The sequence below is a fragment of the Cupressus sempervirens genome, chromosome 9 (genome assembly GCF_028749045.1).
Source record: "Cupressus sempervirens isolate cs-2001-9-10 chromosome 9, ASM2874904v1, whole genome shotgun sequence".
NCBI classification, from domain to species: Eukaryota; Viridiplantae; Streptophyta; class Pinopsida; order Cupressales; family Cupressaceae; genus Cupressus; species Cupressus sempervirens.
Window position 1 is genome coordinate 367,025,161 of NC_143126.1, and position 27,851 is coordinate 367,053,011.

Below are 27,851 nucleotides of genomic sequence, written 5' to 3' on the forward strand. Positions count from 1 at the left end.
GCAGCCAAGATGCTTACAAAATCATAATTCCAATAATAAGTGATGCAACCTGTCGTCTTCAAACATCCTTCACAAAGTAACTCTTGTGTGATATCAATGGAATAGATTATATAGGTGATTGTTACTTCACCTGACAATGGATTAGGGGTTCTACAATAGCTGAATAGTACTCCTGGTGGTCCTGGGCCTGTGAATGGTTATTGTGTCCAAAGCTATGGCCTCTTTATTAAAGAAGGGAGCATACAAATTGCTCAAAGGATGAGATTTTCTTACTAGAAATTGGAATTTGTAGACTGTGCAAGGACATTGCATAGCATTAGATAGGATTATTGAGCACAAAGATCACAAAATCTTCAAAGGTAGATGCAAGAAGGTTTTTCTTAACACTCATCTCTTGCAAATGTAGTCATTTGCTATTCCTAATAGCTCAGTGAAATGGGTAGGTTATTGTGATATCAGAATAAATTGGTGGAAGGTAGAACAAATAACTTTGTTTAACCTTCCTGTGAGACAAAAGTAAACAGATCATCATATTAGTTCTTCCATAAGTTGGAGCAAATGTTTTGCTCTTGCTCTTGAAATCTTGTTTCGAGGGGAAATGCCCTCAGAATTGTTGTTTTTCCCATTGTGTGTTATATATTAAATACACAAAGACGAGTATTTTCTGTATATAAATTAGTGGTGTCCCTTCACCAAGGGTCACCACTCTTCACCTGTGGCCCTATTAATTATAATAAGAATTGTACCATATTATTTTATAATATAATTATATTATTATAATAATTATCTCATATAATTATATAATAATTAATTATATAGTTAATATATTTATATATTAATTAGTTATATAGTTAATATAACTATTTATTAATTAATTATATAGTTTATATATAATTGTATTATCTCAATAAATATAACAGTAATAATTATATAACCAATATAATTATATTACCCAAATAATTATATTCTATCAATAAATATAATTAGTATATTATCAATACAATAATTATTATTTATCAACAATCTAATAATTATATTGATCTTATCAATAATTATTATCACACAACCTTTATGTTATCTATGTCGGCATGAAGGAATTTGACCATAGCTGCAATAGCATTAACACTCCCTCTTCACTAGAGAGGAATCCTTCCTGATAACTTTTGGTTCGTCCTCCTGATGCCATCAACAATCCCTCTTAGCTAGGGAGGATCCACTCAAATATTTGATTTATAAAGTAATGACCACCATGGCTGCTCCCATGAATGGAAACGAAAACAAACACAAGTTTTCATTGCGGAATCACTCACAATGACAGTCACCATAGCTACTCCCAGAGGGCGACTCAACACAAGTGTTTAGTCATGGAGTCACTCACATTAACTCCACCATGGCTACTCCCTGAGGGTGGGTCCATCATGACTACTCCTATGAATGGAAATATAAATGAGCGCAAGTGTCCATCACAGAATCACTCAATGTGATGTCAACATCTCATCATGACATTCACCATAGCTACTCCCAAAGGGTGAATAAAGACAAGTGTTGAGTCATGGAGTATCTCACATGACCTCCAACATGGCTACTCCTTGAGAGTGGGTCCACCATAGCTAACCCCAAAGGGTGCAACAAGACTTTCACCTCAAACATCTCCATCATAGAGAAAAATGCTAAGTCATGGATTTTCTCACATGGCATGCACCATGGCTACTGCCAGAGGCTGAATCCACTATGGCCATTTCTTTATTGAGATCTTCCCCCAGGCTTTGCTCTAATACTATTATGCTTTTCCCAATGTGTTATATATATATATATATATATATATATATATATATATATATATATATATATATATATATATATATATATATATATATCAGTAGAGCCCCTTCACCAAGGGTCACCACTCTTCACATGTGACCCTATTAATTATAATATAATAATTACATTATATTATGATAAATATAATACAGTATTATAATAATTATCTCATATATATTTATAAATTAACTAATTATATAATTAGTATAGAATTATATTATAATATAATTTATATTTTCACTAATTATATTCCCACAACCTTTACCTTAACTATGTCGACCTAAACGAATCCAACCATAGCTACAATAACATTAACAAGAACTATTCCTCGGAATGTAAGAGCTCTGCTGGCTCGCTCAAGAACTATGCTAAAAAAATTCTTTTGTTTTTATTTTAGAGTTTTTTGCTTTCTTTTTCTTTTTTGAATCTATATATTTATTCTGTATTTTTTGGAACATATGGAAATGCTCATACAAACAACATAACGAAACTAATAGGAATTATTAAATCAATGATCTCAGTTGCAATTATTATGAGTATAGCATATAGACTAGAGAATTTAATTTAAAAACTTATTTGCACCTTGGCATTAGATAAGTTGCAGAAGTAGTTGAATTCCCACATCAAATTCAGGTGAGATTTGCAGATCAATTATTCAAATTTTTGCTGTGGGTTGTTGATGCCAAACAAGGATGATGTGTCTCTGCAAAAATGGCTACCAAAATGATAAACGCAGGAACCAGAAAACCCATGCAGGTGTATATATTCAAATGCTGCCTCAGCCACATAACTCACAGCTCATTAAAACTCAGTGAAGTGATGGTGATTCCAAAAAGATGGATTCAACGTCAAACAATCAGATCCTTGCTTCTTTAATTTGCAGCTGTAGCAATTGCAATTTCTCTACAAACCCCTTCTCTCTCAACTTCCAAAATACAGATCAGATATTAATTAAACTGGTATACAACAGCACCAATTTAATTGTTGATAAATTCAGCAGTTCTACACAATTCAGAGGCAATGAACCTGCTCAAAGTGCATTCACAATGGAGAAATCAGACTTCTCCAAATCCCAACATTGAAACCTTTAAGACTCCTTCAAATTTCATAAAAGAAAATACAAACGGATGATTGATTTGCAAGAGAAAGATCTTTTTTATAATTAAAAATGAAGTGTGGCTTCTACCATACACCAAACGCCCAAGAGCTTCATTGACACACTTTTTATTAATGAAGCTTCATTGAAAAATGTCAGAAACTACCTACATTGCGGGTTAGCGTTTCAGGGACCAGCCCATTCTCACGGGCATGAGGGAGTAACAGGGGAAGCTGCAGAAAGTAACCTTAGAGAAAAGGATTACGGCACATCCTTGCGACCCCACATTTTTACAAAGGAGCCATTTCTTCAAACGCGCCAAAGCCCACAGAGCCGTAACAGAGCCATGACCCGAAAATACCTAACACAATGAACAGGAAATAGTATAGGTAATAGGCGACACATGCAATCTATGCAAATGTTGCTCAATGATTGTGGATTTGAGCGTGTGTACATTTTTCATCATCAATGTTTGTGGATTAGTTGTGAAAAATTTGGCTGGGTAATTGGTTTTCTGGAGTGTTTTTTGAAAAAATAAGGGCAGAAAAGATAGGGCACTAAGCAGGTAACGGCACAGTGGGACCAGGCAGCAGACACAATACCAGACAGGCTCGTTTCCAAGGGAAAAACAACGACTGGGCCCAGCCCACAGCAAGATAGGGGTAGGCTTTTAAGCCAGGGGTTTCCAGGTGCACTTTCCGACTTTTTTTTGTTTTATATATTTGCTCTTGTTAGTTTTGTTTCGTCCTTCTTTCCTTTGATCAATGGAAAAACAAATTGTGGATACACAAACAATGGGAAAACAAACGGTGGATATGCAAGCATTGGGAAAACAAACCATATCGTTGGTAAAAAACGGTCAAGAAATTTTGGTGCACTTTGAAACTAACCATTTAGGTCAAGTCAAAATGGCATCACTCGGCAAGACAGGGAAATATATTTGGGTCAGCGTTAAACAGTTCAAGGGCATTTTAAAACGTAGACTTGCTCACTTGAAAGGGTCACATGAAAAGCAGAAACACAGGCAGAGATTGCATAAACCAGAGAAGAAACAAAAAGATGTTGTCAAAATGTACCCCCCTCCACACTTAGATGGTGACAGTCATTTGCGTGGTAGCAGCAACTTTGTTGATTCTGTCACTTACAGCCCTACCTCCACACCTCTCGCTTGGTGCCCAAATCTTTATGTGCAAGAACTATTGAGGGCCAAGAGGAGGTTGGAACTCCTAGAGGCTAAGGAACAAGAAAGTTATCGTAATATGCAGGTGTTAATTGTAGAAAATAAAACTCTTGTAGATAATAACAACATTTTAAAAGCTCAAATCTCAATGCTGCACGAAACACTTTTAGCAGGGAAGCTTGAATGGCAGAACATGAAGGATGAATGGAAAAACCCGAATGCTACATTGGAAACAAACAAGGTCACAACAAATATCGAGTCATCTCATTATAAGGAGAGACCGATTTTTCACACTAATTCGTTGGGAAAGGCAGGGGTTGAAGAGGAGAGGAGAAGTTTTTTGGAAGTCATCAAAACTTGGGACAAAAACAGCAAACACCTTGATATGGCAAGAGAAGAGGCAAAGATTCATGTGAACACACAAGACGGAGAGGTCAAGGAAAGGCAGCGTAGGGCATCCAATATAATTATCAAAGGCATAAAAGATTATGGGGAAGGCAAACACACCCTCGACTTAACAAGGGATTTCCTACAAGATGTGTTGTTGTAGCGAGGACAAATCTGTCAAGCTTGGAGGGTTGGCAAACCACAAGCTGAGAGAAATAGGCCAATCAAGGTAGTCATGCCCAGCATTAGCGACAAACAAAATCTACTTAACAAAAAACAGCTCTTGAGGGGTTCTCGCTTTGTTATAGAGGAGGATTTAACCATGAGACAGCAAGTAGAAAGAAGAATGGAAATGGAAAAAATCAGAATAGCTAGAAATGAAGGCAAAAGAGCTTGGATGTTCAAGGGAAATGCAATTATTGCTCATTTTGGCTACCGCTCCAATGAAGGGCAGGAAGAAGGCAACAAAGATGTGACAACAAACACATTAGCATGCAGCGATACAACAAGATCAGCGATCACGCTTAGCGATAATAACTCAACTTCGAGTCTTTCACATCAAAACAAATAGCAATCAAACTTAACCCAGGCGTCCTTAAGTTTAGTTTGTTGGAATTGCAGAGGTTATCCATGGAGACGTGGGCTTGGGTTAGGACCTATTGCGAAAGGCAAAGACATTATTTGTCTCATAGAGACACATGAGCATGAGGGATGTAAGACCCCATTGTTTGAAGGCTACTGGAAGATGACAGTGTGGAATGAGATAGTGGGAAATGGTAAAGGTTATGGAGGTATAATGGTTCTAGTAAAAGAAAGGGAAGGTCGTGCCATTCAGTTGGAAAAGACCGATTCTAATAAACAATTTATATGGCTCAAAATTGTGGAAAATAACACTCTTATTAGGATTGCAGCCTGTTACTTTGCTCCACAAGTATCTAAAACTTATAAAAAGTGTGGCTTAGATCACAATGACCCCTATGCTGCGTTAAAGAAAGATGTTGCTATTTTTTCGCAGCATGGGAATGTTCTTCTTGTTGGAGATTTCACTGCTAGGACAACAAATTGGCAAGCAAATATTTTCAGCTCCAAAGTAAATGATAACCCTATTTGGCTCACAGAAGAAAGAAATCATCAATGGGAAAGAATATCCGAAGATGCTAAAGGCTGCAATCATTTTGGGGAAGAATTGATCACTCTATGTGGCACATTTGATCTCATAATTTGTAATGGTTTGGCTAGATGGGCTAAATCAGGCACTTTCACTTGCAACACATACAACGGGGCAAGTGTGGTAGATTATGTAATTTGTTCGCAGAATTTGTATGAAAATATTGAAGAAGTTGAAATTGGAGAACACATTTGGGATCTCAAATCAGATCATAGACCGCTGTACGTAAATTTGAATTGGGCAAAGGATAGGCAGATTGGAGCAAAAACCCAAGGTCCTCAATACCCCCCTTCTCAGGGCAGAATTTTGTTAACTTCAGAAAACAGTAACACTTTCAGAACTATTCTTGAGGAACTTTGTATGGGACACCCTATGTATAAACATGGTGTTAACAGTTATGATTTATCAAATTTGATTCATGAGGCTCTTTCAAAATGCAAGAGAGCAAAAAATAGAAAATCTGAAACTAATTGTTTTCCAGCCAATGCTTGGTTTGATAAGGAATGCAAGAGAGCTAGGAGAAACCTAAGGAAGTCAAATAAAACTAACCTTGACATTAAGGCCTACAAACAGATCCTAAAGAAGAAAAAAACTGATTTTATGTTCACAAGGAGAGAGGAGCTAATTTTCTTGGGCAGAAATAACCCCAAACGTTTTTGGAAAGAACTCCAACCAAGGAGAAAACAAACTGAAAATAATAATATTACTGCCACCCAATGGTTTGAATATGCTAAGAAACTTTATGAACAAGAGGGTGGAGTGGGACAGCCACCTTTGGTCAATGATGATACAAATCTTTTCACTGTGCAAGAGATATAGGCAGGGATCAAGAAGTTAGGTGGAGGTAAAGCAAAAGACCTTGTTGCGCTCCAAGCAAAATATCTGAAGTGGGGTATGAAAACTCTTGCACCGCACATCACTGAAATTTTCAACAAAATTTGCCAAGAAGGGTTTCCGAAAGATTGGACAATCAGCCTTGCAATACCACTTTTTAAGAGTGTTGATGTTAACAATCCCTCCAACTACAGGACTATAATGATCAATCCCCTCTTTGCTAAACTTTTTGGCAGCATGATAGAAACTAGGATCAGCAAATGGGCAGAAGAAAACCATAAACGTGCTAAAGGGCAAGCTGGTTTTAGGCCAAAGCACTCGATAGTGGATCACTGTGTCACTTTGAGACACATTATTGAAAAAGAATGGGAGAAAAAGGAAGAGGTATTTTGTTGCTTTGTCGACTTTAAAAAGGCTTTTGACACTGTCCCGAGAGACAAGCTTTGGTTTAGGATGGAAGAATTGGGGATTCATATGCATCTCAGAGCTGCTGTTCATAGGATGTACGAAGAGGTGAAAGTTAAAATCAAAACTTCAGATGGCATTTCAGAATGTTTTAGGAGCGATATCGGGGTCAAACAGGGCTGCCCTTTATCTCCTACTTTGTTTGGTTTATATATTGACAAACTGGAAGAGTGGTTAAACATGCAAAAGGGTGAAGGCATTCAGCTAGGTGAATTTGTTATAAAGCTGCTCCTATATGCGGACGATCTCATTTTAATTGCCAAATCTGCCTATGGTTTGCAAGATCATCTATCTTCTCTTGAGCGCTTTTGCGGAATGGTGGGGATGCAGGTCAATATCAGCAAGACTAAGGTTATTATTTTCTCTAATAATAAAAAACAACACCAACATGAATTTTATTACAATGGAAGTGTTCTTGAAGAAGTTGCGGAGTATAAATACCTTGGCATTGATTTCAACAAAAAACTAAGCTGGTTTAGCTGCAGGTATAAAAGGATATTAGGTGGGTGGAAGGCTTTTTATGCTCTTCAGAATAGGTGCAGTGAAGCAGAGTTGTGGGATTGGAAAACTATTCAAACCTTGTTCGGTCTTCTTGTGCTGCCAATTGTTCTTTACGGGTGTGAATTATGGGCCAGCAACACTACTATAGCACAATGGAAACAAATCGAAGGAATCCAAAAGCACTTGATCACAACAAAACATCAAATGGATGAGTAAATGGAATATTCAATTCAATATGTGCCCCACAAATAATAAAGAAATAAAGGTCTTTGTCATGGAGAAATTCTACAAGAGAAATTGGAGAAGCGAGATCGAAAGGAAGAAACTATATTATATAAATGAGTTCAACCCCGCTTATGATCAACTCCAAAAAGCATACATAGGAGCCAACATTTCTTGGAGGGCTAAAATTCTTATTGTTCAGCTGAGAACCAACTCTCACCAACTTCATTGTGAGACCGGACGTTGGAAAAGGCCAAAGGAGGCTTGGGAAGAGAGAATTTGCAGATTCTACAATTCTGGGAAAGTGGAAACTGAACAGCACTTTATTTTAGAATGTGAAGCCTACAAGAGTAGTAGAGATAAATTTGCGGACACTATATGTGACAGTTCTTGGCATAACCTATTCAACGAAGAGTACATTGAGCAATTGGGTGGACTCATCATCATCCTCCACAAGCAACGAACATTGTTACTTAAGTCTGCTTGAGTTGTCTTGCTGTCCCATAGGCTATTTTTAGCCTCGTGGACGTTAAAATTTTATCTATCTATCTATCTTCATCTTTACTCCATCAAATAGATCAACAAAATATTAAGGTTATTCATTAAGCCAGGCTTAATTAATAACATGCAATATGTAACTCATTAAATAAACCCAGTCAATTATTGAAGTAGTCAAGTCATCAGATGTCTCGACTACATTGCTAAATATAGAAACTATGCTAGAATTGACTTCCTATAAATAGTAAGTCAATCCATAGAGATCCTCAAAACATAGTGTCAGCTCACAAGGGTCGTGATGATGAACTAACATCATCAAGCTACTGGAACTTGCTAAATTAGGGACATTACAGTCCTGCCTCCCCAAGATTGCTTGTCCCCAAGCAATTGCAGTCTAGGGAGTTGAAGTATATCCTTATGTTCCTAAGTGGCATCCTCATTTGGCAGACACTACCACTTCACAAGAAATTCTTTGATGATCCGTGGAGGTAAAGTAGAATATGGGGCGACATGTCTTCCTAGCACCTTCTTGAGGTGTAATACATGAAACACATTATGAACTTTGTTGTCTTCTAGCAAATCGAGCTCATAGCCTACCTCATCCACACATATAATCACACAAAAGAGACCATAATAGTGAGGTTTGAGCTTCTCATCTCCACTCTTCTTGATGGAAAGCTGCCTAGAAGGCTGCAACATCAACTACACTGTATCTCCCACCTGAATAGAACGAGCAATCCTCCTAGGATCAGCATACTACTTCTGTTGATTTTGTGCCCTATAAATGTTCTCTTAGAGTTCTCATGACATCTTCATTGTCTTGTAGTAAATCTCTTGCACTGGGTACCCTATTGTCAATGAATAGAAAATCCATGAAGCTTGAGGCATCATACCCGTACAAGGCTCTAAAAGGGGAGATCTTAATAGACATATGGTGAATGAAATTATAACAATACTCACATAGGTATATCCACTTCACCCAAGCTCGTTGTTGTGAAAATACATAATTCTGCAGATAGCTCTCCACTCATTTCTAGTGATCTCAGTCTAACTATTAGTCTAAGGGTAGTAATTAGTGCTTGAAATCAACTCTGTCTCACATAATCTGAACATCTCCTACCAAAAGTGACTCAAGAAATGGCTATCTCGATCACTCACAATACTCTGGGGTAAACCATGCAATCTAAACACCTTCTGAAGGAACAACTCAGCAATCTATATAGCTGAAAATGCATAATACATGAAACACATTATGAACTCTATTGTCTTCTAGCAAATCAAGCTTATAGGCTACCTCACCCACACATCTAATCACACAAAAGAGAAACTAATAATGAGGTTTGAGATTCTCATCTCCACTCTTCCTGATGGAAGACTGCCTAGAAGGTTGCAACATCAACTACACCATATCTCCCACCTGAAAAGAACGAGCAGTCCTCCTAGGATCAACATACTACTTGTGCTGATTTTGTGCCCTTTAAATGTTGTCTCTTAGAGTCCTCATGACATCTTGACTGTCTTGTGGTAAATCTCTTGCACTGGGTATTGTACTGTCAATGAATAGCAAATCCATGAAGCTCGAGGGATCATACTCGTACAAGGCTCTAAAAAGGGAGATCTCAATAGACATATGGTGAGTGAAATTATAACAATGCTCGCATAGGTATATCCACTTCACCCCAGCTCGTTGTTGTGAAAATGCAATTCTGCAGATAGCCCTCCACTCATTTCAAGTGATCTTAGTCTGACTATTAGTTTAAGGGTAGTAACTAGTGCTCGAAGTCAACTCTGTCCCACATAATCTAAACATCTCCTACCAGAAGTGACTCATGAAAAGGCTATCTCGATCACTCACAATACTCTAGGGTAAACCATGCAATCTAAACACCTCCCGAAAGAACTCAACAATCTATATAGCTGAAAATGCAGTGGTGATAAAAAAGTTTGCATATTTGGTAAGGTGATCCACCACTACATAGATGCAATCTTTGCCTTCGGCTTTTGGCAAGCCCACAATAAAATCCACGGATAAACATCCCCACTTCCTCTCAAGAATGGGAAGTGGTTGTAGCAACCCAGCTAGATAGGTATGCTCTTGTTTGTCCTGCTGACAAACAAAGCACTCTCTGACATATTGTTGCACATCTAACTTCAGGCCCTTACATGTGAATCTCTCCATATTTGTCTATAAGTCTTGAAGAACCCAGGATGCCCAACCAATGGAGAATCATGAAAGGCCCGCAATATAGTCTGCCTAACACCTAATCCTATGACCAAGGAAATCCTCCCCTTGTAAATTATCAACTCATTTGTAAGGGTATATCTGCTATCCTGAATACTGCCATTAACATTATCAATTGCCCACTAATCCGTCATACTCTGCAATGATCAAGTCTCCAATCCTTAAACACCTTTGTAATCAGACACAAGGGGGGTCTCCATGAGTGTATGTCAAACTACATTCTATGTCCCTTAATGTAGGAAATATCAAAGTCATAGGACTGAAGTTTGCTGATCCACTTTTGTTGCCTCTCATTAAGATCTTGTTGTCCAAGGAAATGCTTCAGGCTGTTATGACTAGTTTTGTTGCAGAATTTGCTACCATGTACTGCTTGAATTTGGCCAAAACATGCATAATGGCTAACATCTCCTTATCGTACACACTAAATGATCTCTCAGGATCCAAGTCTCTTCTTTGTCCTTTAGGGACAGAAATGTGCTGCAAAGTCTCAGATAGTTGTTGCTAGAACATCAGTAACATGGTGTTGACCATGTAAAAGGTCTCTCAATGTCTTCCTAGCCTCCCTATCAATAACAGAACCTTTACAAGCATCCATGTAATATGTACCACTAGAACCACTAGCACCTCTATCACTTATGGTGCCAAACTATATCTTCAGTTCTCCCTCACATGGTGGTGAAGTCCTTCCCATGCGGGTATAATACATGCCAGGTATAGACCTTTGTGCCATAATGAACCCAACTCCCTACAGACTGGCAAGAAACTGCTCTGGTACCACTGTAAGAGCCTTGCCAGGATTCTAAAGAACTATGCTAAAGATTTCATTTTTTTTGTTTGTTTTTGACTTTTTTGCAATTTTCTTTGGTTTTGAATATATATGCTTTTTTTTCTACTTTTTGGAATATATGGAAATGCTCATACAAACAACATAAATGAAACCACTAGGAATTACTAACTCTATGGTCTCAATTGCAATCATCTAGTTGCAATTAATACAAGTATAGCATATAGATGAGAATTTAATTAAAAACTTATTTGCACCTTGGCATGAGATAAGCTGCAGAAGAAGTAGTTGAATTCCCACACCAAATTCAGGTGAGATTTTCAGATCAATTATTCAAAATGTTGCTATGGGTTGTTGACGTCAAACAAGGATGATGTGTCTCTGCAAAAATGGCTACCAAAATGATAAACGCAGGTACTAGAAAACCCGTGCAGGTATATATATTCAAATGCTGCCTCAGCCACGTAAATGACAGCTCATTAAAACTCAGTGAACTGACTGTGATTCCAAAAAGGAATGCAATGATTCAACATCAAACAATCAGATCCTTTCTTCTTTAATTTGCAGCTGTAGCAATTGCAATTTCTCTACAAACCCCTTCTCTCTCAACTTCCAAAATGCAGATCAGATGTTAATTAAACTGGTATACAACAGCACCAATATAATTGTTGATAAACTCGGTAGCTACAAACAATTCATTGGCAATGAACCAGCTCAAATTGCATTCACAATGGAGAAATCAGACTTCTCCAAATCCCAACGTTGAAACCCTTAAGATTCCTTCAAATTTCATAAAAGCAAATACAAGAGGATGATTGATTTACAAGAGAAAGGCCTTTTTATAATTAAAAATGGAGTGTGGCTTCTTTCATACACCAAAAGCCCAAGAGCTTGATTGTCACACTTCTCATTAATGAAGCTTCACCTTTACACCATCAAATTAGATCTATAAAATAATAAAGTTATTTATTAAGCTAGGCTTAGTTAACTAATTGCAATACGTAACTCATTAAATAAATCGAATCAAGTAGCCAAGTCACCAAGTGCCTCAACTATAGTGCTAAAAATAGAAACTTTGCCAGAACTGACTTACTATTAATAGCAAGTCACTCCACTGACACCCTAAAAACATAATGTTGGCTCATGAGGGTTGCAAAGATGAACTGACATTGCCAAGCTGCTGAAACCTACGAAATTGGGCACATTACATGGAAGAAATATGTTTCTTGCACATAGAATGTATGGTAAGGTCTATGACCATCACAACTTCTAGTAAGTCATCATAAATACCTATGCTCTAGAGGGAGCCACCATGCATAAACAACCTATCAATGTGAGTTAACATTATTATACCTTCTAACTGGACCTGTGTGAACTTACCCCTTCTCTATGTAAGAGCCAATCATATATGTGCTCTGCAACGTGTGGAGGAAACACTTACCACATTGTGCGATGTGACTAAAAGGTCGTTATAAAGGAGGCTTTGTAAGGTGTGGGCCAAACACTTATCTAAATGTGACATGTGACTAAAAGGTCTACATAAAGGACACTTACCTTCTATCATTCAGCTCACCTCACGTAAGTGCCTTCATTATGGACTATTTTTTAACATGCTATGCATGATCAAGTACAGAAGTTGTTTTATGAATGCTACAATGATATTGTTTTTAGGTTAACTGATCGATAGATTACTTTTGATATGGTATTTGAGGTTTAACACTAGCCCTCCAAGATTTTGAAGCATTTTTGCAAAATCAAGAATGATAGAATGGGAGACAAGGCACTAAGCAAAGGTTTTATAGAATTTTTTTAATTTGGTACTAGGCTTGATCATGATTGGAAATGACAATTCTAGGTTACTGCAGAAAATGAAGTGCAACTCTAATCAAGTTTGGATTTCTCGCACATCCATTGAGAGTACGAAATTAAAATCTGAGGGCATTAACATACACGGAGTTTTCCTGAAGCCCAAAAATGGGGACATTAAATGCCTGCACTATGAGGTCACAGGATTGGACTCCCTTTGGTCACATAAGACTTTCTCTCTTCCTACCCATAGCAAGGGATTATTCATATGTACAAACAAGATCAGTTTTAATAAGTCAAAAAGTCATAATAATAGGGTTAACAAATAGCATATTTCAATTTGGCACAAAATATGTAAACCTTTGTTACATAAGGATGTGTTTCCTGGGGAAATCCTTCCATTCACATTACCCTGACATTTTTTCCAGGACTGTCACCTGTTTGGCTAAATTCTGAAAATGCTTCTAGAACAAGAAAAACTGAATAAGGTATGGCAAAGGATTGCTGGCCGTGGGTGAGAGAGAGAGATTTAAAAAACATTGCCAGAGATGAAAAAATTCAATTATTCTGTACAGTTTCAAACTTGCTAATGGGACTCAGTGAATTAAATTGATTTGATTCCTGCTGTTACTCTTTACTGTGAATTTATAGATGTCAGAAGCACACTGACATATTTTTTGCTTACTTCATTAAAGATGGCCATAAAGAGATAAAATGTACTTTGTGTTATTGGTCATGATGACAAGTGTTCTGCTTTGATGACTACGATATTTCACTAATTCTAATGGGATCTAATTTAAAATCTGGAAAGTAATTAGGCCTACAGGTATGCTGCCAGTGTGTAATAATCTCTCCCAGTATATACAAACATATAATATTTTGTCATGTTCAAATGATTTAAAATATGGTTATTAATCCATAATTAGAATAAACAATTCCAAGCAATCAACAAACTTCAAGCTCGAGCATTTTGAAATTTTCTGATTGTCTTAATGAAATGGTCTGTAATCTGCAGGCTGCAGGCTTCCATTATTCACCCAAGATAAGACTGTTATTTTCATGTTGATCCATTTGAGGAACTCTGTGCTTTGTGCAGATGAAAGCAATGAAAACTTTATTTTCTCATGTGAATTCTAAGTGAGATCTATTGTTATTTAAAATGGTTCTATATTGTATCTTTATATTTTCCTATACTTCTAAGGTTGCCTTCTTTTTTCACCATCCCGGAAAAGCATCCTACCATCCCCATCCTAGAAATGGCATGAGTGTAGGTATAATGTTCTGCCATTCAAAAATATGCAATTACCACCAACACATACAGTCAACAGAGCGTACTACTGAACCAGGAGGCCACACTTATCAAGATTACATTATATTTGAATTTTTTATTTTAGCAATTTAATTTCACTATTACGAGGGCTTGGCCAAAGAATACTATTAGATGAAAACTACATTAATGAGTGCATGCAGGGAGGACAAGCATCCAGGCGTTCGTGCATGCAGGCATGGCTGCTCATGCGCAGTGCCCATGGGCACGCACAAGGAGCACTTTTTCCTCCCTATAAGTGTGATGTGATGCACATCCTAATGCACCCACAGGGAGAAAATGTGCTCTCTGTGCATGCTCGTGTGCTCGGGCGCAGCATCTGGAAGCACCTGGACATTCAGATGCAAAAAAAATGAAGACTTTTAAAAAGTGAAAATTTCCTCATAAAACATGTACTATAAAGAGTTTTTATTATCTTTTTCCCACTAATCCCTAAAACAGAACGAAAAGAGGCCCTTCATTGTTTTGGCATTTCATTTTTTTCCTATTTTTCTTTCCTCTGGTCTTCCATTTTGGCATTTGAATGGGCAGGTGATTATTTTCGAAGACGATCGTTCATAGGGTGCTAGATAGCTTCCACAAAGAAAATCTAAGCATTTGACCCCATTCTTGAGCCTTTTAATAAATCTGTATTATATTTCAATGAATATTTACAAGTTTCGGATGAAATTATTCAAAAAAAAATCCAAATGTTTTAAAGAACTAAAGAAACATGCTTAACTTTCTGTTTTAATAATTTTGTATCTTTTTTCTCTCTTGTACAGCTTGTATTTCTTAGTTTTTTTCTAATTTAAATTTATTTAATTTCTTATAATAACAAGAAATCAGATTGCAATGTCTAGTAGAGAAGTTCAATGGGTGGAAAAGGAACCGGTAAATTCAAAAGTGATAAAGCATCTCCTTTATGGAGACATACCACAAGAATCTCACATGTTTTAGGAGGTGGCACATATATTTGGAACTGTAATTACTGTAAGACTAAACCAAAAAATAGATGATATTCTCGAGTTAAAGTTCACTTTATGGGCCCTATGAGTAAAGGGATGGGAATGCGCAAAGGCCCAGATAAGAGGGGGTTGTCTCCTGCACAAAACACAGTCAAAATAGTAGGAATTGTAAAAGAACAAGAAGACGCTGCTAGACTGGTTCAAACTTCAAAGATCAAAACAAACTTCTCATGCTGGTGGATCCGGAGAATTACCCACTGAATTAGTTGCAGCCTCCAAACATCCATTCCTGCCTATACTAGAAGTGGAAGATGAATAAGTACAGATTACAATCAGAAAAAGTGGTCCATTAGACAAGGCATTTAAAATGGAGGCAACAAACATTGTTGAAGGAAAAATTGGGTGTTGCCTCTATGTCAATGGTCTTCCTTTCATCTTGGCGAGATCACCATTGTCGAAGGAATTGGTGTCGAAAATTAATAGTGCACCTGCTGTTTTCACAAGTCCTGAGTATGAAAACGTGCTTACCACCTTGATGCAAAGAGAGAGTAATATTGTAGAGACCTCTGTTAAGCCAATTAGGGACCTATCGGATTGATTCAAGTTTTTCTATTATTTTCAATGGATGGAAAGATACCAAAAATCGTCCATTAATTAATATTATTGCAATGTCCCCCAAAGGAGCATTGTTTTTAAAAGCGGTTGATTGCAAATGGGAAGTGAAAGATGCACAATTCATTTCCAGAATTCTCATTGAGTCAATAGAGATGGTGGTTAGTGAGAATGTGTTCCAAGTAATCATACAGACAATGCAAAAGATTGTAGAAGAGCAAAAGCTTTGGTTGAGGACCGATATGAGCACATTTTTTGGGCACCGTGCATCGTACACTCGCTCAACCTGGTGATGCAACAAATTGGCACTCAAGTAGTGTGAGTGAAAAATATCAGATGAGGGGGAGGAGACCGAGATGTTCAAGACAAGCCACCTAATGTCACAATCAATATTCAGAACTTTCTCAAAATTGGAGTTGTTGAAGGTAATTACTAAATTTAATTTATTTATTTAATTTTTAATTTTTAATAAATTTTATGTCATGTTGTCATGTTCAATTATCAAATTATATATAAATTTTCTTAATATTTATTGATCTATTGTTTTAAACATACTTAGGTTGCTAAGACCTGATTTGCATCTCATACTATTGTTATGAGATGACTTTTCAAGGTTGAAGAGGCATTGAGGCATATGGTTATTCCCAACCAATTGGATGATTGGAAGGCTTCAAATTCAGAGAGGACCTAACGGGTCAAGAGATTGATCTTGGATGATGGTTGTTGGCTCGTGTGCACTATGTATTGGAATTCATCGAGCCAATCATAACTATGCCCTGTTTTGCCAATATTGATGCAACTTATTTGAGGGTTGTCCATGATGGCATGGACACAATGGTAGAGAATGTAAAAATTGCACTACAAAAATATGACAATGGTCCCAACAAATGTGAATCATTATGCAATAGGGTGGAAACAGACATTTATCATTGTCAGGAAAACAAGACCACTCCATCACACCTCCTTGCATATGCCCTATCTCTAAGGTACTATAGCAAGAAAGTACTTTCTGTGCTAGGGAGATAAGCACCATAAGAGATGAAAAAGTTGCTAATGGGTAAAAGAAAACATTTGATAGACTCTTCCAAAATGAAGAAGTGCAGAAACAAGTTAGGATAGAAGTTGGCTTGTTTGCCTCAGAAAGAAATCATACTCCAACAACTACTAATGATTGATACAAGATAGAAACATAACATGGTGGTACTTCAAAGGTTAACCATTTTTGTTCCTCCAACCTCTTGCAATCAAGATCCTCTCACAAGTTTATTTTGGCTTTTATTAACACTTGTCTTCCACAATTTAGTACTTAACATTCTTTAATTTGCATGGCATTTTTATTTTTTATTTTGTGAAAACTATCCAGGTTGCAATTTCCTTTTCCGCTAAATGGAATTGAAGTACACACTCCCTTGTCCACTCAATAAAGCGTAACAAGTTGGGTTCAACAAAAGGTAAGGATCAACTTACGCCTTTTGTCATGTAAGAATCATACTACAAAGAAGGGGTAGCGAAGCTTTGGGGTGTGCCCTAAGTATGCCAAATTGGATGCGACCATTGAGGATCTTCCTAAACTCACTACGGCTTACGATGATGATAATTATATCCCGACACATGGCGCATATGGTACATGTTAACCACTTTGGGTTCAAATGATCTTGAACTTGTAGGAGTTGGAGATTAAGAGGATATTTTTTTATAGTCCTTGTGATTATGATTGATGAATCAAGAACTATATTTTGTAAATGTAATAATTTTCCGATTTTCATTGAAATCATGAACATAGACATATATGATATGGCTTATTTGAATATTTGTCAAATATCAATTGGTATTTAATATTTATCTTTGGCATTTGGCATTAATCAATGTTGAAGTATCATACTATCAAATGATTTAATTTTGTATATTTCTTGAAGGATTTGAGTAATACAAATCCACAAAACCCGAAGAACACCTGCATGCAAGAACCTATCATAGAGAAGAAAAGACAAAGAAGAGGGAAGGGTTTTTCTCTGAAAATATGGAAAATAATATTATCAAACTAAAAAGATGAATGAAATTTACAATTGATCAATTCTTATAGGAGATAGTAAAACCTAAAAGGAAAATCGTAAGGGGTAAATGATATTTAATAATTACTATTTAATTATTAAATGGAAATGGAAGTTCATAAAGGGAAATCTTAAGAAGGGAGTAAAGGTAATTTAATAAATTAAATTAATTTAATCTTTTACTCTAACACGCGCCCTTAAGATGAGCAACAATGCAACTACAAACAATCCATGAAAAAACAAGGAAACTACAATGTTGAAAGCAAACTTCGATCTTGACAACAAGGCCTGATGAGGTATCCAATCACAACCAAGTCTCTAAGAAATGGAGAAATAAGGAAAATCACGTGGGAAAAACCCTACTCCAAAAAGAGATAGAAAGAAAAAGTACAAATGATATATCTCAAGAGACTTTCTCAAAACCATAAGTACAATGAAACCCACCATGATAGAGGCTTGAGACTCCATAGCCCCCCCAGGAATGGCAGAACTCATGTGTCGATGAACAAACCAATGTGGCTCCAATCTAAAAGAAACAAAGGCAGTGGACAAGGAGGATGAAACCCCTGAATGTAAGGTGAAGCTGGAAGTCCTAGCTGATGCTCAAAGGAGAATGCATGAGAATCCTGAAATGGAATCTCTAATGGAGGTGGGATAACAGGTGTGTCAAATCTGTCATCTAAGAGGAGATGTGTGTCCTCTGATATATCCTCGACAACTATAGTAGGTGGCTTGATGACTGGAGCTACAGTGGTAGGCAATGTTGAAGAGTAATCCTATGCAATAGATGGAATTTGAACAAGAAGTGGAGGTGTAGAAGTCACAACACTGGTCTCGGGAACAACACATAAGTTCAAGTGACTCGACTTCACCTCAATTGTCTCTCGTGAAGGAGAATGAGTCTTCGATAGCGGAGATGCTGGACCAAAATGAGAGAAAGTGTATAAGCAGGAAGAATGATCAACAATCCCTATAGCAACAATATTGTTTGTCTCACTATCTTCAATGTGCACTGAATCTTGTGCAAACTCAATTGTCTTCCATGTCCCACTGTGTGTAATCTGATAAATAGAGAGAAGGTTAGAGGACAAAGATGGAACACATAGTACATCATGAAATGTACCATCGTCAATGTTAATAGAACCTTTCCCACATACAGTCATAACAGCCCACATATAGTCATAACAGTGTTGTTCCCCATCAAAATGTGTGGAGTAGGAGAAGCCTCAAAAGAAGAGAACAAATCCTAAGAAGATGTCATATGGTGTGAAGCGCCTGAATCCAATAACCATCTAGAAGAATGTGGAGTAGTAGTTCCACATAGTGCATAACCCTTTCCTATATCTTTACCATCTGACTAAAATGATGAAGAAGAAGAAGATCTGTGAGAAGTAGAAGGAATATCAATATTGCACTTCTGAAGAAGAGCTATCAAATCTGAAACTTGTTTGGCATAGCCATCTAAGTTCTTCTCATAGCAATGTGACTCATCATGATTGGGCTTATTACAATAAGCACACTTCGGTCTTTCTAGCTTTGGTTTATCTCCCTTAGGAGGAGGAGGCCTCGTGTGATGTGAGGGCTAGAATCAATCTAAGACTGTAGAATGTGACTTTTGTTTCTTCTCCTTCTTTCTAGAAGATGTTTGAACTACCAATGCATCAGTCTGTGAGCCTGTGAGAGAATCCAACTGATAGAGCTTACCTTGCTCTTGAGTCAAACGATCACAAAAAACCTCAAAGGATGGCATGGTAAATCTAGTATCCAAAGCATCTATGGTGGAATGGAAGGTAGAAGCAAAAATCTTAAAGTTTTCGCGAAGCTTACAAAGAATCAAGTAAATGCACTCAGTGTCAGTCATGGTTTTACCACAACCCTGCAATAAAGATCTCTATTGTTTGAACTTCATCAAGAAGTCCTCGATGGAAAGAAAAGAATCCGATACAAGAGAGGTAAGCTTTGCCTCAATCTGAAGGGCCCTGAACTCATCCACTGTACCAAACAAGCTGTCAAACTTGGTCCACATAGCTAGAGGGGTATTGCGCCCATAAAGATGAAACTGTAGACTATCGGATACTTGTAAAGAAATCAACTCCATTGCCTCATCCATCTTGTTCCTGTGTTGCATGACCTCAAAAGGCCTTTGTAAAACAGGTTGCACTGCGTCTAAACAAGACTACAACCCTTTTGACCAGAGAAGTCGTGCCATCAAGGACTTCCATGTGTGATAGTTATTAGGGATCAGAAGTTTTAGACAAGAAGAGGTCTTGGCCATCGTTTTTGAAAGTGTTGGATTTTTTTTGAAAAAGTTATGGTCTACTGATGTAAATAACAGAAACAATAATACAAAACACCCCCAACAATGCAAAAACTGAACCCCAGCTGTTAGAAGGAATGCGTATACAAAAACAAAGCAAAAAAGCTTAAGTTTGAGAATCACATGTATATTTGAGAAATATTGATGAGAATAACAGAGAATCTGGATAGTGCTCGAGAAGAGCTTTTTGATGCTTCTTTCGGATCAGAAAACAGAGCTAAAATGAGCAAGTTATGCCCCCAGAAGGTAGAAAACATCATCTGACTTCGAGTGACAAAATAGGTACAAAAATGGAAAAACTTCCAAGTTAGGCCAGCACCAAAGTCTCCATCTCGAAATCAGCTTTCCGGCACTTTTTTCGGATCCAAAAAATGCCTTCGTATGCTCAAGTTAGAGCCAAAAAATTGGTAGGGCCTCCGTATAGCAAAGAAAAAATTTCAAACCCCGACAAAAATTGAAAAGGGGCTAAAAGATTAGCCCCCGGCCCTCCATCTGACCACAGGTTGGGCGGTGGAGGCCGAGCGGCGGAGTAGAGGAGGGTCGTCGACGGAGGTGGCAGGGGAGTAGCAAGCAATTGCGGAGGCAGTGGAGGTAAGCGGCAGAGGTGGTCGAGTCGCTGCTTGTTGAAGCCGCAAGCGGTTAGATGAACACCGCCGCGGCGGATTTAATTGCAGCGCGGTTGAAACTGTTGTTTTGTTTTTTAAAATTGTATGCTTCAGATTGCATGCCAGAGGTCATACGACCATCGTATGCAAAAACAAATTGCCTCCCTAGACAACGTTGTCCAAAATAGACAAATTTTATATGAAAATACGAGTTTTGACATCTTCTGAATCCAACCGTGAGGTTTGTTTTGCCTCAAAGTGCTTTGAAATTTAGACACCCCCTTATTTTCACAAAAATACCCAAAAAAGGCCAAACATGTTATGTCAAACCCTCGTTCTTCTTTTTCTCCAAATAAGAACAAGCTACAGCAAGTCAGGCTTTGATACCATTAAGGATTTGAGCAATACAAATCCACAAAACCCGAAGAACACCTACACACAAGAACTTGTCACAGAGAAGAAAAGTCAAAGAAGAGGCAAGGGTTTTGCTCTGAAAATATGGAAAATTATATTATCAGACTTAAAAGATGAATGAAATTTACAATTGATCAATCCTTATAGAAGGAGATCGTAAAACCTAAAAGGGAAACACTAAGAGGTAAATGACAGTCAATAATTACTATTTAATTATTAAATAGAAATGCAAGTGCATAAAGGGAAACCTTAAGAAGGGAGTAAAGGTAATTTAATAAATTAAATTAAATTAACCTTTTACTCTAACATTTCTTGCTATTTTTCATACACACACACATATAAATGTACCCAAACCCCCCAAAAAATATGTTTCACATATCTGCATACTAGGTTCTCATACCTACATTTGCATACGGATTCGAACCGATAACCTAGGATGAAAAACATTTATATAATTGAAGTGATTTAATCATATTTTAGAAACATTTTTTATAGCCCTTCACAATCATTCATTTTTGTAGTGCATTGTGCACTTGATATCTCCAATAAAAGTAATGAAATAATTATAATTTGACTTGGAATGTCATTAAAAAAAATTGGCATGCAAGATCCTAGATGAGTGGACTTTCCCTAGAAGAGTGGCATGTCCAGATTATCCATATAAAAATATTTATTCTATCGTATCAAACATGTGTGCTAAGTGAATAGATAATAGTGTATAAATATGGAAGATAAAGGGCATGTAGTTAGCAAACATCTTTACAAGGTGTCGCCTAAAAATTAATTATGTGCTATGCATATCCTTTTGTTTTGAAAAAGCTTCGTCTACGAAGCATGTGCTGAAGATAAACAATACCAGCTTGATAAGCTTTTACACTAATGGAAACTGAATCAAGATAGATCCTGATGAGGCCCTAATTTTTTGCAAGGAATATGGCCTCCATTCATAAAAGGTTATGAGTGGACTTATTTTACCAATGCACTTTTCAGAGGATGCACTATTTGTCTATCCAAATTTATAGATGATGATTTTAGCAATGCAATATTGGGAAAATTACTCTACCTCAATAGAGTTGAGTTTGGGGAAGGACATTAAGCTTTTGGTCCTCAGATCAGGATATACTCTAGTAGTTGTTGCAGACTATTATTTTGCTTCATGGTTAAAAATATTGACAACCCCCAATGGCTGCATTTTGAATGCATCAAAATGTTTTCACTTACCTCTCTTCCACAAAGGAGAAAGTTTAAACCTCGGACATGTTCCTTTTACAATGGAGAAAGAGCTTTCTACATATGACAAAAGTTAAATATGTTTTCAAATTTCTCAAGGATATATGTTGGTACAGATGGTGAACAGTCGGTGGTTTATGCGAGTGTTGTTACTATATCAGCTTTGGGGATCCCTGCAATCAATTTACCAGAGGCTCTGTTTCAGACACTTGTCGATTCATTTCTGGAGCATTTAACGTCAGTATATCCCATCAAGTGACAGACTTGATGTTTGGCAGTGATTTGTTTATGCCTACTTATGATCTCTCCTTACAATATGCAGAGCTTTCTTGGATCTATTCAAAGATGAGATGTGAGACTGTTCCATTGATCAGAATCGTGAATACTTCAGGGTACTCTCAAAACATATTTCCTACTGGAGTCTCTCGAGCAGATGAGCCAAGTATAGATGCCACAGATGGGTATAAGAAGAAAAATCTAAAGCATTTACTAAGCATGCTTTGACAAAATGTTACTGGTTTGTGCAGTAATGAAATTTCATCAAAGTTGAAGCTATTTGCGAATGTCTTAAGTAGGCTCATCAGGCATCATCTAATTGGCAGAACAGAATATCTTCAGTCAACAAATATATTCAACAGCGGATATTGTGGCATTTATAATATCAAATTCTGAGGAGACCTCCATATGCCATCATCACACACTCAGGAGAGATGTCTACATAAAATGATCTATGATCATATCTGAAATAAGAAATGAACCTTCTTGATAGACTATAAACAATGGACAGAGAAAATCAAACACGATACTAAGCATTCCAAGCCAGAAAGACTGTTAACAGGCTCAATCTTAATGTTAAAGGGATACATACATGGCATTGGAAGCAGCTTGAAAATATTGCTGAGGGGGATACAGAAAAATCCTTGGCAAATTGCCTAACACCGTAGCATCCTAAAGAGAGCAGTCTTGGATGCCGGAAAGTGTCTTCCAGGAGATTTTGGTATTTTGACGTGATTCTCTCTATGCTTTTCATTTTGCAATCATGGAATTTTTGCGTCTATGTTTTACAGAGCCACTGAAGCAGAGAGATCTGCATCGACCGTTACCAATAATTAAGATGCTTTGAGTAATGTTTCATATATCTAATAATATTTTGTTTTTTGTAGGTCTGGAAGCATGCATAACGAAAAGAGGACTTTTGTGTGTATGGAGTATAGGTTCCCCATTAAATTTTGCGCATTCAAATGGAGCAAATGTTCAATAAAAAAGAAACCGTATTCAAGGAAGAATGTGCGAGTCTGAGTAATTGGAAGGTCCATGGAGTTATACGCAGGAGGAATAATGCATATTCAGAACACATCATATAAAGCATAAACGATGCAGAGTTAAAAACAAAACAAGGGATCGATACTTGCATATATTGTGCCCGTAGCAGAGTATATAGAATACGAACAAGGAAAGGGAGCAGATTAAGGCGGAACAAATAAAATATACAGAACCATATGCGGATGGTGCGATGACTATCACAGAGATTACACAGCAAAAGAAATTAGAAGGTTTTGGAGACATATGCGAGTTTGTTTGGAGGCCACTCTTATTACCAGGAGCCATAATAAAATATATATATATATATATATATGAAGCCAGATATCGTCCCAAGGTTGGAAGAGCCCATTCAGACTTAGAAGATGGATCCTGAGTAGTCCGAAATCAGTACCTCTGGAGGGAGGTATTTATATTTGCAGTATTTTCTGTATTGCGTGACGATATGCCCCTGTTCATACCGTTATTCGAAACATACAAAGGCGATTACTTAGTATTGAATTTAATTCTTAATGGTAAAGACCAAGTTATATTACAAAATAATTCTGGGAGTCACGCTACTTAACAAATGACGAGTTATTTATGAAGGGTCACATTGTTATGAGGAGAATTTAGTACCCTTTCATGGTCTATTAATATATGATGAAAATCAAAACACGACAATTCATATACAATTATTTAAAATTTTATATACTCAAGCTATTACGCACTTTGATATATTATTCTTGCATTGATAAATAAATGGATTTTTGAACTAAACACGTGAATTCTGGAAATCGAACTACAGTGGATTGAGCATCAGCAATGAGTGTATTCATTGTATTTTAATTTTTCGCATAACCAGTAAGGAATATTGATAAGTAGGAGATGATTTCCACAGCTAGTCAAATTTGATGTGAATATCAGGATTTAACTGTGTGATTTTTGAGTCAAACTCGATGACCCATGTTTCATGAGTAGTGATTCAACATGAATCCATCTCTCATGAGAATAAATGGAACAGTAAGGAATATTTATTTTATTTTATTTGCTTAAAGCTATAGAGTTGGAAATATTATAGAGTTTCATCCTTTATAATTATTTTTAAATTCTATAAATAATTTTTATTATAGATAAGTGGATGAGACCAAATATAGCATTTTAAAATTGATCGTCATAGATATAATGAAATATTTAATTGTTCCTATATCTATGTCTAGTTTGTCTTCCAACCACAGGAGTTAAAATACATTCTAGACTATTTTAAACTTGAGTTCATATATTTTCACATCTTGATTACTAAATTGTTTATAATTGATGTGCGTAAAATTTTATGAAGTACATTTTAAACTTATAATACTGACTTTATCGCCCGCCCTTTTTTATTTCGGCACTAGTCTTTATGTTATTCATGATTTGCAATCCATACGTTCGCAATTATTCCATATCTTTCCTTTGAAGAATTAATATATTCATTTCTTGCAATAATCCATAATTATTATTCTTTATTTAAAACATTCTCATTTTCACATAACCATTTATTTTTGTTCTTAATTCGTAATTTGCAAGTTTAAAGTTTACTGTAATCCTTGCCATTTGGGAAACTTTCATTGCATTCATATTCAAAATTGATCTGATATAATTATCTTCGACTTAAAGTGATTTGTTCAGGATAGGTATACCGGCCTTGGCATAATATCAGCAGCACTTCCCACCTTTTTTGTGATAATATCAGCACCATCCTTCTCCACCTTATTGTCATCGCCATTATTCCCATCCATCAACAAACTTCGCAGGAGTGAACCGGGGTGGGGTAATAGTGAAACAAACTCACACAAAAAGGCAATGAAAAAAAGCTAGAACAACAAAAAACAAGCAAGAAACTAAAGCAACCAATCCCGCAAATCAACCCTGGGAGAATGTAAGCAACGCAGCCTTCTCAAAGCCTGTACGAGTTGCATAGCACCAAGTTTTCTCCTGCAATTACTGGTATTTTATTAAAACTAGAATTGTATTTAAACAACATTGATGATTTAAATATATTAAATGAAGAAAGAAATTCAATCTAACATACTCGAGCAAGATATCCCGACTGCAAATCAAGAAAATTTTAACCCAAAAAGTGTTGATATGAATTAAGAAAAAAGATAAATAAATTACATTTATGTCCATAAGCAATCAAATTAGGTCATAAGAGATCAAAAGAGCAATTTACAATGGCAAGAAAAGTAGAATAATAAAGATTAGTTTCTCCCGCTAATCTAGTGTTCACTTAAACATAAGCAATGGAAATCCCATTTTACTTTTCCATTAAGAAATAGGTCTGAAAAACCTTAACATAACAATCTATGCCTCGTAACAAAACCCTCATGTTGATGAACCTGGGTGTGAATCAGTATAAGACAATCCTGAACCTATTAAAAATTCAATAACCATGAACTCACAATCACACGAGATCTACTGATAAGCACAAGATTGATGTGGAAACCCTTTTGGGAGAAAACCGTGGAGGAAGACTGCTTGGATCTGCTTTCCAAATCCAGTCAACACTAAATTTCTCTTTATAGGTATTGGTAGGCACCAACCCACTAGAGATGCCATTCTGCACCACTAAGCACTGACTTATCAAGAGACACCAATCTCATCTACTAGGAGTCACCAACCTCCAAATGAACAAACCATTTATCCTCTTGATTATTGCTTCTTCAAGGCATGATAACCATGTAAATCTCCTTTATAAAATCTGCTCATAAATCTGATATATATATATATATATATATATATCCTCAAAAGCCTGTTATGAATCTGCTCATAGATCTGCTATATATATATATATATATATATATATATATATATATATATATATATATATATATCCTTGAAAGCCTGTTATAAATCTGTCATATATCTTCTTGACAGTCTGCTATAAATATGTAAGATATTTCTTTAATTGCTTGCTAGTTTATTTTCCCTCCACACAGCTTCATTTATACCCTCCTTGTGCCTCTTCACCCAAGAGGCATGACTCTTCCAAAAGTGGCAATCGTTACAAGAAGGGTCGGCCAAGATAAAACATTTATTTTAATTATTAATTCTATCAATGAGGTTAACTTTGCCAAGGGGAATGGCCAGCTTTCGTAATTGGATTGATCAAGAAAACATCTCATGGATAAGGTAATCCCATTAGAGATTGCATTGGGTGCCAAAATAACAAAATAACATGAGGGTAGGCCAAAAACTAGACTGTGATCATGATGATTTAATTGAAATGATGCAATCTGGTTTTCTTCTTTAAAAACAGCAATATGTTTGAATCTTCTTTTACATCAATGACACAATAATTCCAATGTGTATTGAATAGCATATGAATTTATTGGAACGTGACATTATAAACTTATAATATCTTGTAGTTTTGTATCAAGAGGCTTACATAAATAACAAGCTAATTATTTTTGTAAGACAGTTAATGTCTCACACACATGGCATGTTTACATAATTCCAAAAGAAAACTTTTCAAATGTATTTCTCAAATTGTAGAGTTCCATAAATTACAGATGAATGAACATAAAGATGCTAGAATTATCATAAGGAGAGGGAAAGGGAATTGAGAGAAAAGACCCAATATGTTTCAAAATAGCCACACAAAAATATTGATGCCATTCAAAACAACAATTCAATTTTTCAGGAGGTCAATTCATTTTATCGAAAAATATAAATAAGAACATCAATTGCATAAAAGAATAGCAAATTTGCATATTTAACAGTCCTTTGAGACTTAATGGCATGTTTGAAAGGCGGCAGGCACCTAACATCTACTCAACAATAGAATCAAAAACATAGGTGCATTAAAGGTCGTTCCAGAAATATTTTATAGTGAATATAGTAGAACTACAAATAATATAGCCACAAAAACTTTCAAATGGTTAAGACAATAATACACTGCTGGATACAGGAAGATAACTCCCTTCTAAGCACTACAAGTAAAAATGAAAACTGTTTAGGAGCTGTAACTATTTTCACTTGACCATATTAAGAACTTCCAAAA

General features: G+C 36.4%; 1 protein-coding gene across 1 annotated transcript in view; it reads right to left on the reverse strand.

Annotated features, from left to right (window-relative positions):
- Positions 1 to 27,851, reverse strand: part of LOC149538821 (uncharacterized) — a 196,861-nt gene that overhangs the window by 79,717 nt on the left and 89,293 nt on the right. The gene's annotated exons all lie outside the window — the stretch shown is intronic.